At 38.1% G+C, this 18,847-nt stretch overlaps 1 pseudogene across 4 annotated transcripts in view; it reads right to left on the minus strand.

Moving 5' to 3' along the window:
* Positions 1-401: 401 nt before the first annotated feature.
* LOC141569755 (RING finger protein 141 pseudogene) overlaps positions 402-18,847 on the minus strand; it is a 260,484-nt pseudogene continuing 242,038 nt past the window's right edge. For 2 of the 4 annotated variants that reach the window (XR_016020024.1, XR_016020023.1), the window contains one exon: positions 402-5,020. The product of XR_016020024.1 is annotated as an RING finger protein 141 pseudogene, transcript variant X5 (transcript). Of the gene's footprint in view, positions 5,021-11,652; positions 16,590-18,847 lie in introns of those variants that run through there. The other 2 variants (XR_016020021.1, XR_016020020.1) reach the window with 1 other exon arrangement.

The following is an 18,847-nucleotide window of genomic DNA, read 5'->3' on the forward strand; positions in this document are numbered from 1 at the left end:
AAAACTGCCTTCGCTGCATAACTAAAATTTTGGTAGAATATATTTTCATTCTTATTTGTTTCTATGTATCTTTTGATCACTCCTATTATTTCTTCTTTGACACAGTTGTTCTTTAAAAGTGTGTTGCTTAATCTCCACATATTTGTGGTTTTTCCTGCTTTCTTTTTGCAGTTGATATCCAATTTAAGAGTGTTGTGATCAGAGCATATGCTAGGTATGATTTCAATCTTCTTAAATTTGCTGAGGCTAGTTTTATGCCCCAATATATGGTCTATCCTTGAGAATGTTCCATGTACCCTAAAAAAGATTATATAGTCTGATGTTCTAGGATGAAGTGCTCTAATAGTGTCAATTATGTTTGTAATGACGAGCAGGGAAAAAAAGAAGGAGGAGCACACAAGGGAGGGGCTAAGGAATTTATTTAGCAATATCTAATCAATTTATTTAGCAATATGTAATAGCAAAAGACATAGACAATCAATGTAATATGTTAATGTCAGAAAGTAAAGGTAGTTAAGACTAAACTGTATACATTGATAACAATGTCATGTCAAAGGATTATACATACATGTAAGTTAAAGAGATCTCAACATATGTTTACTATTGATCAAAAATAACTTGGCTAAATACACAAATAACATCAGTAAAGAGTATCCAAAAGCAGTAATAAGCCCTATTGGATAGTAATATTCCAGTGGATGTCAAAAGCTTACCAAACTGGGGAAGAACAGCACTGGAAAAGTCATGAATCAAAACCTTGTCAGGTCTGTAGCTGAGAGAAACTCAGGCGTCTCCTACACCATTGTTTGTTAGTTCCCAAGAATGATGCTGTTGTTGTCTTTGTTATTGTTGTTAGAAGTCAAGGCATCTTCTGATGCTATAAGCTGCAAGTTGTATATAACTTTTTAAGATGTTTACAATCTGAAAAATGTTTCTGTTGTCGTTTCTAGAAGTTAGGACATCTTCTGATATAAGCTGCAAGCTTCATACAAGTTTTCTAGATGCTAACAAGTTCTCAAGAAGGCTAACCTTGGGGAACAACATTGGAGAGGCCAAGAACCAGCCTGCCCTCACCAGTTTCATGGCTGAAAGTCAGGACATCCCCTGGTGTTGTCAGCTGCTTATTGCTGGAAGTCTTCAAAATTTTAGAATGATGAAAATACCACGAATGACAAATGACCAAATAATGAAATAATAATAATAATAATAATAATAATAATAATAATAATACTGCCAACTGAGGTCTGTGATATATTTTTTTCTGATGTACCTTAGAGCCAATTTTCTTGTTCCTGCCTCCCGCTCCGGGAATGGCCAGTTCCAGGAGGGTCTGGCAATTGCTGATATGAATGTTGCCTATCTGGCTGAAGGGCCAATTTATCCATGTAAGTAATATCTACTGTTCTTGCTTGGGACCATCAGCTGAAGGCCTTCCAAAGCCTGGCAACATGCCTGTCATGTCGTCCTGATATAACTTAGCTACTTCTTCACTTCATCTGTTGATGTGAGAGAAACCAAAAGTACAAAGAGGGAATTCTCTCAACCCCTGATCAAGAATTTCTTTAACCCTAAGCTAACCATCACCTTACAACATGGACAGAACAACAAACATTATCTCATATCTGCCCTACTCAAGAGAATGAGACCAAACAGAAAAACTCATCTCATGTCTCTCCTGCTCGGGAGAATGAGACCAAAGTGGCACGAAAAGCAACCTCATCCCATATCTCCCCTGCTTGGGAGAATGAGACCCAGAAAGCAACATCATCTCCTATCTACCCTGCTCAGGAGAGTGAGACCAAAGGGGGAATTTACTTAACCCCTGTTCACAGCACAGAAATCACCTCACATATAGGAACAGATAAAAGCTAATAGACAAAAGCTCACATCAATCAATGAAGGCAAATTTTCTTCAACATCTTCCCTACAATGTCCATTTCACTTAATGAGTCATTTAGGGCTGATATTTCTTTACTTATTTCCTGTTTGGATGATCTATCCATAGCTGCCAATGATGTATTTAGGTCCCCTTCTATCATTGTGTTTTGCTCAATTTCTCCCTTTAGTTTTGTTAGTAGTTGCTTGGTATATTTTGGTGTTCCCTGATTGGGGGCATAAATATTGATGACTGTTATGGCATCTTGTTGTATAGTCCACTTTACATTATGAAATGTCCATCTTTGTCTCTTGTTACTTTTTTTGTCCTGAAGTCTCTTTCATCTGATATCAGTGAGGCTACACCTTCCTTTCTCTGGATACCATTTGGTTGGAGTGTCAATTTTGACCCTTTCACTTTGAGTCTATATTTGTACTTGTAGTAGAGATGTGTCTCTTGGAGGCAGCATATGGTTGGGTTTAGTTTTTTGATCCAATCTGCTACTCTGTGCCTTTTTATTGTTGAGTTCAGTCCATTTACAATTAGGGTTATTATTGATATATGACGATTTCCTATCATTCTATGTTCAGTTTTCTGGTAGGACTAGGTAACCATTGTTTCTTTGCCTTTTTGTTGCTGTCTGTTATTCCAGTGTGGTGGTAGTCTATGATTTTTACCTCTGTTTCTTCTATTTTTATGTTACATGTTTCAGTTCTGGATTTTTTTTTTTTTGAGTGGTTACTATTAAGTTTATGTAAAAGAAAGTTTCATATTTAGAGTATTCCATTTTCTTCAGCATGCTTACTTTCTCCATTCCCTTATGCCAGTTCAGATCTTTACTCTCTCTCCTTTTATGTTTTTGTTGTCACAAATTCTCCCTAGTAATGCTGGTGAGATAGCCTCCTTCAGTATTTCTTGCACTGCAGGTCATGTGTTAGAAAATTTCCTCAGCTTCTGTGTGTCTGGAAAGGTCTTTATTACTCCTTCATATCTAAAGGATGTCTTTGCTACATATATTATTCTTGGCTCATAATTTCTCTCTTTCAATAGTTTGAATATTGGATTCCACTCCCTCCTGGCTTGTAAACTTTCTGCTGAAAAATCTGATGATAACCTAATGGGTTTTCCTTTATAGGTAACCATCTTCTTTTCCCTCACTGCCTTGAACATTCTTTCTTTGTCATTAATTTTTGACAGCTTCAATACAATGTGCCTTGGAGGAGGCCTGTTGAGATTGAGGTAATTAGGTGTTCTATTTGCTTTTTCAGATTTCAGGATCCAGTTCTTTCCACAAGTTTGGGAAGTTCTCATTGACTATTGGTTTGAATATCCTCTGTTTCCTTCTCCTTTTCTTCTCCTTCTGGTATGCCCACTGTTCTTATATTGCTCTTTCTGGTAGAGTCAGAAAGTTCTTGTAGAGTTCTTTCATTTCTTTAAAGTCTCAAGTCTCTCTCTTCTTCCATCTCTGTGTCATTTCCAGATTTCTATCTTTGATGTCAGTGATTCTTTCCTCCATCTGGTCAACTCTACTACCTAAGCTGGCTATTTCATTCTTCATTTCTTTAACTGAGTTCTTAATCTCCAGAAATTCTATTTGGTTCTTTTTAAAATTATCAATTTCTTTGGTAAAATGTTCATTTTGTTCTTTGATTGTGTTTCTGAGTTCATTAAACTGTCTGTCTGTGTTTTCTTGCATCTCGTTGAGTTTTTTGAGAACTACAATCTTGAATTCTCTGTCATTTAAGTCGGATATATCCATGTCTTTAAGTTCATTTTCTGGAGATTTTTTGTTTCCTTTTTAAGCTGCCTTTTTACCTTGGTTATTCATCATAATTATTGAATTATTATTTTTCTTCCTAGGCATGAGTAGGAGTGGGTTCTGCAACAGGTTTGTAGGAAGATGTCTTTCATTTGCTTTCCAGTAGGTGTTTGTAGAATGCTTTATTTTCTTTCCCATTGTAGCCTTTAACCCTCTCTCACACTGTAGTGTTATATTTTCTCTGCACTGTTTCAGTTTGTCACACAATTTGTGTGTGTGGGGGGTTCCTGAAATGTGGGCTTCTCCTCTGTGAGCAGGTTGCCTGCATCTCAGGGCACCGCCTCCGTTGGGGGATGTTGAAAGCTTCTGAATTTCTGAAGCTCTTCCGGCACCAGATTCAAGGCCTATGTGTTTCACCAGCAATGTTTACCAGTGCAGGGTTTGGCCCAGATAGGTGGGGGCTGTGAGATGTAGCTGTGAGCAATGGTGGTGACCACCAGCATAGCTCCCTGGGCTCCCTCTTTTTCACAGAAACTAGTTAGGCTGCAAGTCTATCGCTGTGTGCTGCAGTTCTCAGAACTGCAAATATTCTGTTCTTTTGATCTGACACTGCTACCATTCCCCAACTGGGAGGGTGGGGGTTGCACAACTTATGGGAAGATAGGAGGGGCTAGGCTTCATGCCTAAGCCTTTTGTCCTCTGCTTGGCAATGAGGGCTTTTAACACCATTTTCACCCTTCTTCCCTCAGTCTTTGCTCCGAAGTTTCTGCCCTGAATGTTGCTGCATTCAGCCATATTATACACTGGGTCCCTCAGGTGGGACTGTGGGCCATAAAGGGAGTGCTAACATTCTGAATTCTTCCTTTTCCCACTGCTGTGGTAGCTCTGGAATGCAGGGAGCTTGGAGCTATGAGCTACAGTAGGTCTGCATCCTGAACTGGGGCGGCTGCATCTCTGTACTTCCCGCTTCCCTCCTCCCCATCTCGCTCAATTTGCCCACTTTTAGATGACTTCAGTTGCACGTCTCTTAGTCTTGTCTGTCTGCTGCACTGGGAGTCCTCTGTGGAATTATACTTGTTCAATTCATTGTAAATTCCTGGGGAGATTTCAAGAGGCTCACCTCACGCTGCCATTTCTAAGGTATCATCCGATACTCTTAATAATGGAAATAATCTATCATATTGGTGTATCATATATTAATTATTGTTTCCTCTCAGATGAAAATCTTGGTATGAGAAAAGTGTGTGCAAAAATGGTCCTGAAGGAGCTTACCAATGAACAAAAGTGAAGGAGAGTCAAAGTTTGCCAAGACCTTTTGGAGAGTCAAGACGACGTTTTGGACCACCTTACCACTGGTGATGAAGCATGGGTGTACCAATACAACCCTGAAAAAAAGCGTCAAAGTGCACAATAGAAGTCAGACAATTCTCCACAACCGAAAAACTTCTGTCAGTTCAAATCAAGAGTCAAAACGATTTTGCTAAACTTTTTGATATCAGAGGGATTATAAATTATGAATTTGTACCAACTGGACAAACAGTTAACCAAGTTTACTATTTGCAAGTGCTGAAAAGGCTGCATGACAAAGTTTGATGACCTGAACTTTTCACCAACAGTTCATGGTATTTGCACCATGACAATGTACTAGCTCACATGGCACTGTCTGTGAGGGAGTTTTTAGCCAGTAAACAAATAAGAATATTGGAACACCCTCCCTACTCACCTGATCTGGCCCCCAATGATTTCATCCTTTATCCAAAGATAAAGGAAATATTGAAAGGAAGACATTTTGATGACAGTCAGAACTTCAAGGATAATATGATGCCTACTCTGATGGCCATTCCAGAAAAAGAGTCCCAAAATTGCTTTGAAGGGTGGATTAGGTGCTGGTGTTGGCGCACAGCTTCCCAAGGGGAGTATTTCAAAGGTGACTGTTGTGATATTCAGCAATGAGTTATGTAGCACTTTTTCTAGGATGAGTTCACCAACATAATTATGAGACCTCATATCTGAGCTGGGTTTATTTTGCTATGTTTTGTCCTAATTTAATTTTAAAAACTGCCAAATTACCAAGTAACCTGCCGCCATTTTCACTATTTATAAAGATCCACTTAGTCTTCCATCACTTTTCTACGTCTGTTTCACAAGTTCCCACTTACTACACCATACTCAGACCTCAGATATCCATCTCAGATAGATAAGGAAAAAGAATAGGTAGTAAAGCAAGTACAGGATTCCCACTGTTGCCACAACCAATTGCAATATATATATATATATATATATATATATATATATATATATATATATATATATGATAACAGATAATACATAATATATTATATATATACACACACACACCAGGGGTGCCAAACAATGTATACCAATGAACACTTTGGTTAACTTTGCTCAAGCAGTCGTTTGCAGTAATCAGAATTGTCTGGATGCTGATGGTAACAAGTTTGAGAATATTTTGTAATTGCAAAAGTCAAACATGACTTGTATTCATCTTTTGTTATCAGTATATATTATTATAATTTTAATACAGTTTTCTTTTTCTAACATGTGTATACATTGTGTGCATGTATATGTGTGTATATATATATATATATATATATATATATATATATATATATATACACATACATACACATATAATCTCAAAGAAAAGTAGCCATGGACCTCAAGTATCACCTAACTAGTAGCCCAGAATGCTTCAGAACATTAAAAAATGCAAATAAGTACCAACTCACTGTAGTCCTTGGTTCACGTTTTACTTGGAGCTATCTCCAACTCCGTCATTCTTATGTCTTTACTAGATGCAGAATCCACCACTCTCAGATCACAGTATGTATACAATCAGAGCTTCTGTTACTAAGTACATTTTGGGTAAGTCTCTCCTTTTTTTCAAACTATACCTGGCAGAAAAGTAGGGCATTATTTACCTAACTCCTATCTCCCTTCCTACCTCTTCAAATAAGCTCAGTCATCCTTTTTGTTTTAAGGCTACTGACCATTGGAAAATGAAAAAAAAAAAAAAAAAAGCAAACTTGGACATTGATAAGAGTTTAAGATTCTACAAAATGACAAAAATCCTGGTGTTGTCCTTCTGAATGTTTCTGTTGATGCCATCCAAAAGACTTCATTGTACATTTGGTTGTTTTTTCATACTCAAATTTCCACTCCAATCTGGGTATTCATGTTCTATCGATTATGTAGACCTCCTTTTTTTCTAATGATCATCTACTTTGGTAGACTTTCGGTCTGAAGTGGTATTAGAGGATAAAAATTTAAAGGACATACTTGCAGACTGATCTCAGTCCAAATTCCACCTCAGCCATTTATTATCTATGTGTCTTTGCAAGACACATCTTAATTTTTGCACCTGTAAAACACAGAGGGTAGATGGTATTACTTTTACATTTCCTTTTATGTGTTAAATTCAGCACTCATTGTGGACTGGGATAATTTAGAATGCCTGAAATGTCAGAAGGGAGGGAATGTGAGGTAAGCTATTAAAGGATGAAAAAGTTTGGGAGAGAATACAAAAAAACTCTGTTGCTTACAATATTGGCCATGTCTTCTGACCTCCTCAGCTTTCTTGGTTTGCTTTTTCCATTCTTTATTAATCTACGACTTTGTCAAATATCATGTTATTTTTTAAACAAATATTTAAATATAAGTGAATGTGAAAGTTTATTGGTATAAAAATTGAGAGCAAGCACAGCCCATGTTGTGTAAGGAAAGACAATATTGCCACAGATGGAAGCTGAAAGGAGTCTTTGAGTTTCATAGTCTGCCTGTGGTTTTTCTGATAGTTTATAAACCCATTCTAGACAAAGCCTGAGTGAGTCCCAGAAAACTCGGGCTCACCAGCATGGGGATATATGGCAGTAAGTAGTGTGTGGCAGATACAGGACATCTGACAAGGAGTGAGCTGATCTACATATTTTTTTCCTTCTAAACCTGCCATGGCCCATCCCCTCTCAAGAGCTGGTTAAAACACAACAATTTATCCAGGGGTTTATTAGTCAGGGTAGGATAGTGACTATGAGAAAATTTAAATAAATTAACACAATACAATTATGTTTTCAACACATACCACACTCTAATGTAGATTGGCAGGGTGAGCATTCTGTCATCATCCTCAATTTATCCAGACAGCATGAGAGGAAAATAAGAAATTCAAGAGCACTTGATCTAGGAAAGCCAAGTACTAAGAAGAGTAGTACCAAAACCCACATAGGTATTCTGTGCTCATATTACAAAACTAATTGATCTTACAGCAGCAGGGATTTTGCTGATGACTGCCTTTGACATATCTGACCTGAATTCCACTGCACCAGTATAGACTGCTTATCTTCAATACTTGGTGCAAAGCTGGAATCTCCCTTCACCATTATCCTAGTGATTACCTTTCACCCTTCCGTGTGTTGTATTTCCAGTTTCCTATATCCTGTGTCTTTTTCTTTCGTCACTTATTACCTAATTTTGGTGGGGCACATCTTCCAGATGCTACATGAGAAATGGCAACTGGTAGGTAAATTTTTTGAAACTTCATGTATTAGTTTGCTATGGCTGCCATAACAAAGTACTACAAACTGAATTGTGTTGTATCACAGTTCTGGAGACTAGAATTCCAAAATTAAGGTGTCAGTAGGTTTTATTCCTTTTAAGTGCTGTGGGGGGGAGGGGAAATATTCCCTAGAACTTACCTAGATTATGGTGGATCACTGTCAATCTTTGTCCTTCCTTGGCTTGTAGATGCATTAGCCCAATCTCTGCATTCATGTTTATATAAGGTTCTCATAGTGTGTGTATACGTCCACATTTTCCCTTTTTATACAATATTCCATTGTTTATATGTATCACCTCCTCTTTATTTATTCATTCATTGACGGATATCCAGGCAGCCTTCAAATCTTGGCCATTGTAAACAATGCTGCAATGAAGGGGACTAAGAGGTTCAAATTTCCAAGTTAATTTTTTTTCATTTTTAAAAACTTTTTATTATTTTTCACTTATTTAAAATTAAAGTTTATTGGGGAGACAATTGTTACTAAACATACATAGACTTCAGGTGTACAATTCTGCATTACATCATACATAAATTCCATGTGTGTTCAACACCCAGAGTCAGTTCTGCATCCATCACCATATATTTGATCCACTTTACCCTCATCTACCACCCCCCTCCCTCCTTACCCTCTGGTAACCACTAAACTATTGTCTGTGTCTATGAGATTTTGTTTCTCATTTGTTTATCTTGTTCATTTGTTGTTTTTGGTTTATATACCACATATCAATGAAATCATATGGTTCTCTGCTTTTTCTGTCTGACTTATTTCACTTAGCATTATAATCTCAAGATCCATCCATGTCACATATGTTCATATGTCATCTTTTCTTACTGACGAATAGTATTCCATTGTGTATATACACCACAACTTCTTTATCCATTCATCTATTGAAGGACATTTTGGTTGTTTCTATGCCTTGGCCACCATAAACAAAGCTGCAATGAACATTGGAGCACACTTGTGTTTATCTATAAATGTTTTCAGATTTTTTTGTGTAGATACCCAAGAGAGGGAATGCTGGGTCATATGGTCATTATATTGGTAATATTCTTGAGGAAATTCCACACTGCCTCCTGTGGCAACTGAAACAGTCTACATTCCCACCAACAATGTATGGGTTCCTTTTTCTCCACAGCCTCTCCAACACTTGTTACTATTTGTCTTGTTGATGATAGCCATTCTGACTGGGGTGAGGTGATATCTCATTGTGGTTTTTATTTGCATTTCTCTGAGGATTAGTGATGTTGAGCAATTTTTCATATGTCTATTTGCCATTTGTATGTCCTGTTGGAGAAATGTTTCTTCAGATCCTCTGCCCATTTTCCAATTGGGGCGTTAGTTTTTCCGTTGTTGAGTTTCATGTGTTCCTTGCATATTTTAGATATTAGCCCCTTATCATAAACACAGTTTGCAAAAATCTTCTCCCATTCAGTTGGTTGCCTCTTTATTTTGTCAATGGTTTCTTTTGCTGTGCAGAAGATTTTAAGTTTCATATAGTCCCATTCATTTATTTTAGCTTTTACTTCCCTTGCCTTTGGAGTCAAATTCATAAAATGCTCTTTGAACCCAAGGTCCATAAATTTAGTACCTAAGTTTTCTTCTATGCAGTTTATTGTTTCAGGTCTTATGCTTAAGTCTTTGGTCCATTTTGAATTAATTTTGGTACATGGTATCAGATAGCAGTCCAGTTTCATTCTTGGCTTTCCAATTCTCACAGCACCATTTATTGAAGAGGCTGTCTCTTCTACAATGTATATTTATTGCTTCTTTGTCAAAAATTATCAGTGCATATTTATGTGGTTTTATTTCTGAGTTCTCAATTCTATTCCATTGGTCTACGTGTGTTTCTCTGCCAATACCATGCTGTTTTGATTATTGTTGCCCGTAGTACAAGTTAAAGTCAGGCAGTGTGACACCTCCAGTATTGTTCTTTTTTCTTAAGATCGCTTTGGCTATTCGGGATCTTTTGTGGTTCCAAACAAACAAATCTGATGATTTTTTGTTCTTTTTCTTTAAAAATTGCGATTGGGATGTTGTTGGAGATTGCATTAAATCTGTATATTGCTTTGGGTAATATGGCCATTTTAACTATGTTGATTCTTTTAATCCATGAGCATGGAATGTTTTTCCATTTCTTTATGTCTTGTTCAATTTGTTTTAAAAAATATCTTTTCCCTCTGTTTCTTCTTTTATTACAGTATATATTTCAGTTCTGGTTTTTTGTTGTTGTTGTTGTTTTTTCTTTTTTGAGTGGTTATCATTAAGTTTATGTAAAAGAAAGGTAGAAATTTAGAGTATTACATTTTCTTCAGCAGGCTTACTTTCTCCATTCCCATATTCTGGTTCAGACCTTAACACTCCCCCTTTTATGTTTTGGTTGCCACAAATTGTCCCTGTTCATGGTGGTCGAATAGCCTCCTTTATTATTTCTTGTAGTGCAGGTCATGTATTAGAAAATTCCCTCAGCTTCTGCATGTCTAGAAAGGTCTTTATTCCTCCTTCATATCTAAAAGATATCTTTCCTGGGTATATTTTTCTTAGCTGATAATTTCTCTTTGAATAGTTTGAATATTTGGCTCCATTCCCTCCTGGCTTGTAGACTTTCTGCTGAGAAATCTGATGATAATCTAATGGGCTTTCCATTGTAGATTACCGTCTTCTTTTCCCTGGCTGCCTTGAGGATTGTTTCTATTCGTTGAATTCTGACAGCTTCAATACAATGTGCCTTGGAGAAGGTGTGGGGACAGAGCCCCAGAAAGTAGTGTCCAGGCTCTTGGCCTCACGTGGAAAGGTGCTGGCTCAAGTAGTAAATGGCCATCAACTGTGATTGGATGGCCATCAGCTGTGGCTAGTTGGCCGTCAGCTGTAACCAGTGAGCCATTGGCCACTAATATAACTGCTGTGGCTACACTAGCAAAGAAAAATGGGGGCTAGCAAGAAGATGGTGGCTGAGCTAGCAAGAGTGGATTGCAGAGAGGCGGATGCCGCCAGCGAGAATATAGTGATATGACTCCCCTACTTATGGCTCCGTGGGTGTTCCTTCTTGGCCTCACCATATCCTGCGTTCTTATGTGGGGAGTGGGAGCAGAGACCCTGCCGGATGCCCCCCACGACAGAAGGCCTGTTGGGGTTGAGGTAATTAGGTGTTCTATTTGCTTCTTGGATTCGAGGATTCAGTTCTGTCCACAAGTTTGTAAATTTCTCATCTACTATTTGTTTGAATATGCTCTCTGTTCTCTTCTCTCTTTCTTCTCCTTCTGGTATGCCCATTATTCTTATATTGCTCTTTCTGATGGGGTCAGAATGATCTTGTAGATTTCTTTCATTTCTTTTAAGTCTCAAGTCTCCTTCTTCTTCCATCCATGTCATATCCAGGTTTCTATCTTCAATGTCACTGATTCTTTCCTCCATCTGGTCAACTCTACTAGCTAAGCTGGCTATTTCATTCTTAATTTCTTCTATTGAGTTCTTTTTTTTTTTTACTTACTAAAGATTATTTATTGCACAATATATCAGTTTATCCTACGAATAAAACAGATATTATTCTCAATTTCGAAATTCAGCACATAGTCAAATCCATTTTCTTAAACTAAAGTTCTGTAGCATTATATTATGAGTAACAAACCCTTTGTTATTGAGTTAGGATAGGGAAAACTTTATAACTTACAAAACAAATTCCTTAGAGTTCATGAAACCATTTCACAAATCCTAGAAGGCACACATTATATTTCCTATCATAGTAAGTGCATTTAAGTAGTTCATAATTAAAAAAGACAAAGCTGTACAGAATACAAAAAGTGTACATTTCATCCATTAAACAAATTTACAACTTTTATGATCAGTTATTACAGTGTAACATACCTAACATTCACATCTAAAGAATTATTACCCAGTTTAATGGAGTGAGCAAAAAGCTATGCTCATTTATTAGATAAGGCTAATAAAAACATTTTATATTTCACAGTAGATCAGTTAGTGTCTTAGAGCTCATGCTGGAGAATAAAAAGGTTTGGGTAATATCAAGTTACTGTGCTCACTATTAAATAATTCCTTGAAAGGTAAAGGATTCTGAGGGATAAAATCATTGGCTATATCTGGAAAGATCCAAAAATCTGTAAAGCAACTTTGTTCATTTTCAGAAACACTCTTACATTAGGCAATCTGAATTAGATTCAGCAAGTGTACTCCAAAAGGACAATTTAAAATCTGAGAGCTGAAAAAGATCTCAGAGGATCATCTATACCAAGGTTTTCAAAATATGTTCCATAGAATACTAACATCTATGGAGCAGATTCAGGGTTCTGCAAATTTGACTTGAATTTAATTTAAAAATTTTAATTAAGAAAAACAAGTCCTACCTTACAACTGTGTTACGTAACCAAATTCTAATATCTTGGATATCACTGAGGCGTTAATACATGTTTTCATTGATTGACTTTATATAATATTTAGTATTATAGTATGTGAAGTTTATATAGGACATTTGTATTAATAAAATAATGACATAGTGGTGTAGGGTATGTGTGTGCGTGTGCATGCACGCAGCACATGTATGTGGGGTTCTGAGTAAGATTTTACTTGGAAAAAAAGATTATATTGCTGAAATAAAGTGTGAAAACTACCAATAAAGTTTCAGTTTCCAAAATATGCACCAGAAACCACAGGAAAGGACTTTCTCAAGGTCACACACCATAAAGTGCATTGCCAGGTTGTATGATAAAGCCCCCAGTACTCTGCATAAATATCATAGTGAGTTTTTAGCTATTTGGTACTGAGCCGCCCCCATCATGAATGTCAACCAATTAGTTATCAGTATTTTGGGGGTAAAATCAAGCTACCTTTGGTCAGGCGTTTTTCCTAGAAATGAATCATTTAATTTGCATGCCTACTGAAATCCCAGTATCCAAAAATTCTGCCGTCAATAAGCAGCAACTTAAATTGTATATTTTGGTACTTCAGAAAGTAATATTTGCAACTTACCAAAAATAAGTCAGGAAAGTTACATGAATGTTAACACGCTTTTAAAAGGCGACCTCAGGCCCTAGTTGTATTATATGCTGAAATATTAATGTTTAACATAAAACTAATTTTACTTCATAAGCAAAATTTTTAAAAAAATGGCCGAAGTACCACTGAACATTATAATTCCACAGGACAATACTCTTTCAAAGGAAGTACAGTGAAACAGAAAACCAAATCATCTCCTAATTTTCAGAGGTGTTTTATGTACATAAGGGTAAAAGGCTAAATCCTATTTTATTCTCTCTGAGTCTAAGAAGTTTGAGGACTTTGCCTCAGAAAGATGCCTTCGAGTTAAGAAAATAAAAGCACCATAAACCAATATTGAATGACTTTTCATAATATGGACATACGGAATTTTGTATGTGTGATGAAAAATTTCCTTCTGAAACTCCAAGATGCATGAGCATAATCAAAAGCTATTTAGAACAGTTCCCTTGCTGTGGGAAAACATTTCCAGAATGGCCAAGAAGATTCCCCAGCAAAAATCCATTTACAAGGCAAAGTTATGCCCACCTTTATAATCCTCACCCAAATTATACAGCATGGGGGGAAAAAAACCTTTTAAGTAAAAACGTGTAGTTCCAAACACACTGCTAAAGTTATGAAAAACTGGATCATTTCAAGCAGAAATTATTAAAGGAGCAATCATTAACCATGAGGGGGCACACATACTCCTTAGATTCCAGCAGAAAGACTAATTTTAGTAGTGACACCCACTTTGATATATTCTACATTTTCAGTCATTTAAAATTTTCTCTCAGATGGCCACAACTTTTTAACATTCAATGGTTCATTTTAAACCTAACTAAACAGGTTCCAGAATACTCCTACTCTGAAAAATAGTCTTTCAGAAGCCTCTGGAAATATTGCTGTTACATCAGCAAAGGATTCAAGAGCAGTTAGTTTCAAACACATATTAGAACAAATAAATAATAGGAAAATATGGTCTAAAACAGTAGCAAATTTTAGTTTACCATAAATGGAAGACATGAAAAGTTCATCAAAAGAAATGGGACAAATTGTCAGAATAGCAAAAATATGAGGGTGGGGAAAATTGATTTCTCTGTGCCTGTGCCACCACATGCCTGCATTCTTTCCCCAGGACCAGTGTTTGTAGCCCACAACAGCAACAGAACAGAGCACTTCACGTCAAGGTCATGGCCTGTGGGGCTGGCCCGCCTCATCAGCCATGTTAAGAATATAGTTAGCCACGTCGTCTTCAGTGGGTGCATCTGACACCACCCACAATTCGTTTGCTCCAGTCATGTGCAGGCGACAAATAGGGCAATTCCGATGTCGATCACTCCATTTATCAATGCACTTCTGGCAGAAGCTGTGAGTACAGGGCAGGATGAGGTCCACCCGGCTATCCATGCAGATACAGCACTCCTCCTCATCAGTCAGCTGCTTCACCCTTCCCATCCAAAGACTAGCCTGACAAGATGTTACAGATGATGAGTTTTCACCAGGGTCTTCAGAGGTGGAGTTCTGTGCCAATCCTCCTGCTGCTTGACTTGTGATGTCTTTATAAAGTTGAATAAACTGGTACAAATTCATGATCCGTGATGCCTCCACAATGCCACTGCTTTTGTTAATCTTGGTACAGACCACCCATACAACCACATTCCAAAAGGCAGAGGAATCAGATCCAGGTTGTACCTCAAAGAGAAGATGTTTTTCCTGGCCAGAAGCCACTTTAGCAGTTACATCATTAAGTTCAGCTACTCTCCCAAGAAATTCTTCATAAGTTAAGGAGCCACTTTCTCGAACCAGTGTGATATGTTTTGCTACTTTTTCTGGTAACTTGTTAAGAACCAACTGCATCTGATCCGAAATTTGTTGTCCCATGATGAAATGATGTCTTCTGAAATCCAGAAAGAGTGCTGCTTCACACAGTTTCTCAGTTTCAAGGCATCGCGCTTCCGGGCGGCACCAGCGCCGCCTCAGCCAGCCGCTCAGATCTGTTCTATTGAGTTCTTAATCTCCAGAAATTTTATTTGGTTCTTTTCTAAAATTTCAATCTCTTTCGTAAAATGCTCATGTTGTTCTTTGATTGTGTTTCTGAGTTCATTAAACTGCCTTTCTGTGTTTTCTTGCATCTCATTGAGTTTTTTCAGAACTGCAATCTTGAATTCTCTGTCATTTAAGTCACATATTTCCATGTCTTTAAGTTCATTTCCTGGAATCTTTTCACTTTCTTTCTGAGCTGTTTTGTTGCCTTGGTTATTCATGACAATTACTGATTTATTATTTCTCTTCCTAGATATCTATAGAAGTGGGTTCTGCAACAGGTTGATAGGAAGTGGTCTTTCTTTTGTTTTCCAGCATGTGTTGGTAGAATGTTTTATTTTCTCTCCGACTGCAGTCCTTTTTTCTCTCACAACTGTAGTGTTATATTTTCTCTGCACTATTCCAGCTTCTCACACAATGGGGGAAATCCCTGTAAGGCAGGCTTCTCTTCTGTTAACAGTTCGCCTGGGTCATAGGGTGTCGTATCCTTGTGGGGATGAGGAGAGTTTTTGAAGTTCCAAAGCTCTTCCTGCACCAGATTCAGAGCCCGTGTGTTTCAGCAGTACTGTTTACTCCTGCACGGATCTGCCCAGATAGGTGGGGACATGGGCAGGGTGAGTTGTGAGCGGTGGCACAGAGCAGTTGCGGTGACCACCACCATAGCCAGTCCTGCTCCCACAGCTCCTTTCCCTTTGCTAGAATTAGTTGTGCTGTGAATCTGTATCTGTGTACCAGTTCTCTGAACTGCAAATATTCTGTTATTTTGATCTGACACGGCTACTGTTCTGCTTCTATCACTGGGCAGGTGGGGGTGGGGTGAGCTCTGGTAGCGTATGGAGGACACGGCTTGTCTCTGTGCCTAAGGCTTCAGTTCTCTGAGGCAATGAGGGCTTAAACCACTGTTTTCAGCCTTCTTCCCTCAGTCTTTGTTCCGAGGTCTCTGCCGTTATCGTTGGGTTCAGTCTTGTTATATGCTATCCCCTCTTCCCTTTGGGCCATAAACAGAGCCCTAGCAGTCTGAGTCTTCCCTTTCCCACAGCTGCGGCAGTTCCGGGATGCAGTGAGCTTGGAGCACTGAGCTAGGTCTGCATCCTGAGCCTACGCGGCTCCATCTCAGTACTTCTCCCTTTCCTCCTCCCCTGCTCGCGCAATTTGCCCACCTTTGGGTGAATTCAGTAATGAGCCTCTTCATCTTGCCTGTCTGCTGTGCAGAGAGTTCTTTGTGTAGTTATAGTTGTTCAATTTGTTGTAAATTCCAGGGGATATTTCCAGAGACTTACCTCAAGCCACCATTTTGATGACATCCTCTTCCAAATTTCCAAGTTTAAACAAATATGTCACGAGGCTGTAATGTACAGCATAGGGAATAGAATCAATAATATTGTGATAGCATGGTACGGTGTCAGATGTTTGCTGGATTTATCATGGTGATCATTTCTTTAGATATAGAGATGTTGAATAACTATGATGTGAACCTGAAACTAATGTAATATTGTTTATTAGGTATTTTGTAGTACACATGTCCTCTCAAAGTAGCATTTTGAGTTTCTTCAGATAAATACTCAGAATTTGGATTACCGGGTAACTTATTTGTTTCTTATTATAGTCTTTGTTTTAAAGTGTACTTTGCATGGTATAAGTATTGCTACCCAGGTTTGTTTGTTTGTTTTTACATTTTCATGAAATATTCTTTTTCCATTCCTTTACTTTCAATCTGTGTGTTTATTTTGATATACAGTGAGTCTGTTGTAGGCAGCATATGTAAGGATCTTGTTTTCTTATCCATTCAGCCACTATATCTTTTGATTGGAGCATTTAATCCATTTACATTCAAAGTAATTGTTGATAGATATGTAATTATCGTCACTTTATTTCTCATATTTTTGCTCTTTTTTTCCAGTTAAGAAAGTCATTTTAAGATTCCTTGTCATATTGGTTTGGTGGTGATGAACTCTTTTAGCTGTCTCTTGTCTGGGAAGCTTTTCATCTGTCATTCAATTCTAAAGGATAGCTTTGCTGGGTAGAGTAATCTCGGTTTTAGGTATAATTTATATCACTTGGACTATTTCTTGTCAGTCCTTTCTGGCTTGCAAAATTTATGTTGAGAAATAGGCTGATAGTCTTATGGCAAGTCCCTTTTTGGTAACTTACTGCTTTTCTCTTGCTGCTTGTAAGATTTTGTCTTTGTTTTTAACCTTTGATATTTTAATTATTGTGTGGGCCACTTTGTGTTCATCTTGTTTGGGACTCTCTGCACTTTATGGGTTTGTATGTCTATTTCCTTAACCAGGTTAGAGACGTTTTCCGTCATTATTTCTTCAAATAAGGTTTCAATTCCTTGCTCTCTCTTGCTTCTCCTCCTGGCACCCTAATTAGTACACTTGATGTTGTCCCAGAGCCCCCTTAAACTATCCTAATTTTTTTTGGATTCTGTTTTATCTTTTTCTGTTTTATTGGATGTTTTCTGCTACCTTATCTCTAAATTGCTGATTCAGTCCTCTGCTTCATCAAATCTAGTGTTGATACCCTCTAATGTATTCTTCATTTCAATTATGGTATGCATTTCTGATTGGTTCTTTTTTATGTTTTCATCTTCATTTTTATGTTTCCTATTTCTTTGTTGAAGTCCCTGAGATCATTGAGCATCCTTATAACAAGTGTTTTGAACTCTGTGTCCGTAGATTTGTAGTCTCCATTTGTTTAGTTCTTTTCTTTTCTTTTCTTTTTTTTTGATGTTTCGTTCTGTTCTTTTATTTGGCACTTTGTTCTTTGTCTCCCCAATTTGGCTGCCTCCCTGTGTTTTTTCTATGTATTATATATGGCTGCTATGTCTCCCAGTCTTAGTAGAGTGGTCTTATGTAGTAGGTGTCCTCTGGGGCCCAGTGGCACAATCTTCTTGGTCTTCTGAGCCAAGTTCTCCAGGTATGGCCCTTTTGTGGGTTCTGTGTGCCCTCTTATTGTAGTTCAGTCTTTGTTGATGTTGACACGGTAATATGAAGGATTGACCCACAGGCTGATTATTTGTGAGGACTAGCTGTGACTACAGTGGAGGAGCTGTTGTGCAGGTGCTCAACCTATGAAGTAGGATTTATTCCATCAGGGCTCTGGTTTTTGCCCACTCTGCCCTTGGGTGTGTCCTCCTTGGAGTTGGCCCACTGATGTTCTAGCTGAGTCCAAAGCTGGTCCCTAGGTGTGCCAGCCCTGGAGCTGCCTGGGATGGACCCCACAGCAGGCCAAAATTTAGCCACAGCCTGTTGCCTGCATAGGGCCACCTGGCCTAAGCCACAAAGTAATCCACAGATGGAGCCAATCATGCTGGGCTTGGAGGTTCCTCAAGATGCCATGCTGCAAACCAAGGCTGGCTGCTACTATTGCTGGGCTTGGGGCTGCTCAGCAAGAGGTACAGGATTTGCCAAAGCCAGATGCTGTTTGTTTGGGTTTTGTGAACCTTTGAAAGATTTTAGGAAAATCTGCAGCATGAGCCAGTACAGGCCATTTGTATGGAAAAGCCACTGGAAGCAGCTTGGGGGTGCTGGAAAGTTGGTTGGGGTGGCAATCAAAGATTCACCAGGATCAAGCTTTTGAATGGTGTTAGCTAGATGA

Source organism: Rhinolophus sinicus, chromosome 18 (assembly GCF_057876585.1).
Source record: "Rhinolophus sinicus isolate RSI-liver-muscle chromosome 18, RSI-T2T, whole genome shotgun sequence".
NCBI lineage: Eukaryota > Metazoa > Chordata > Mammalia > Chiroptera > Rhinolophidae > Rhinolophus > Rhinolophus sinicus.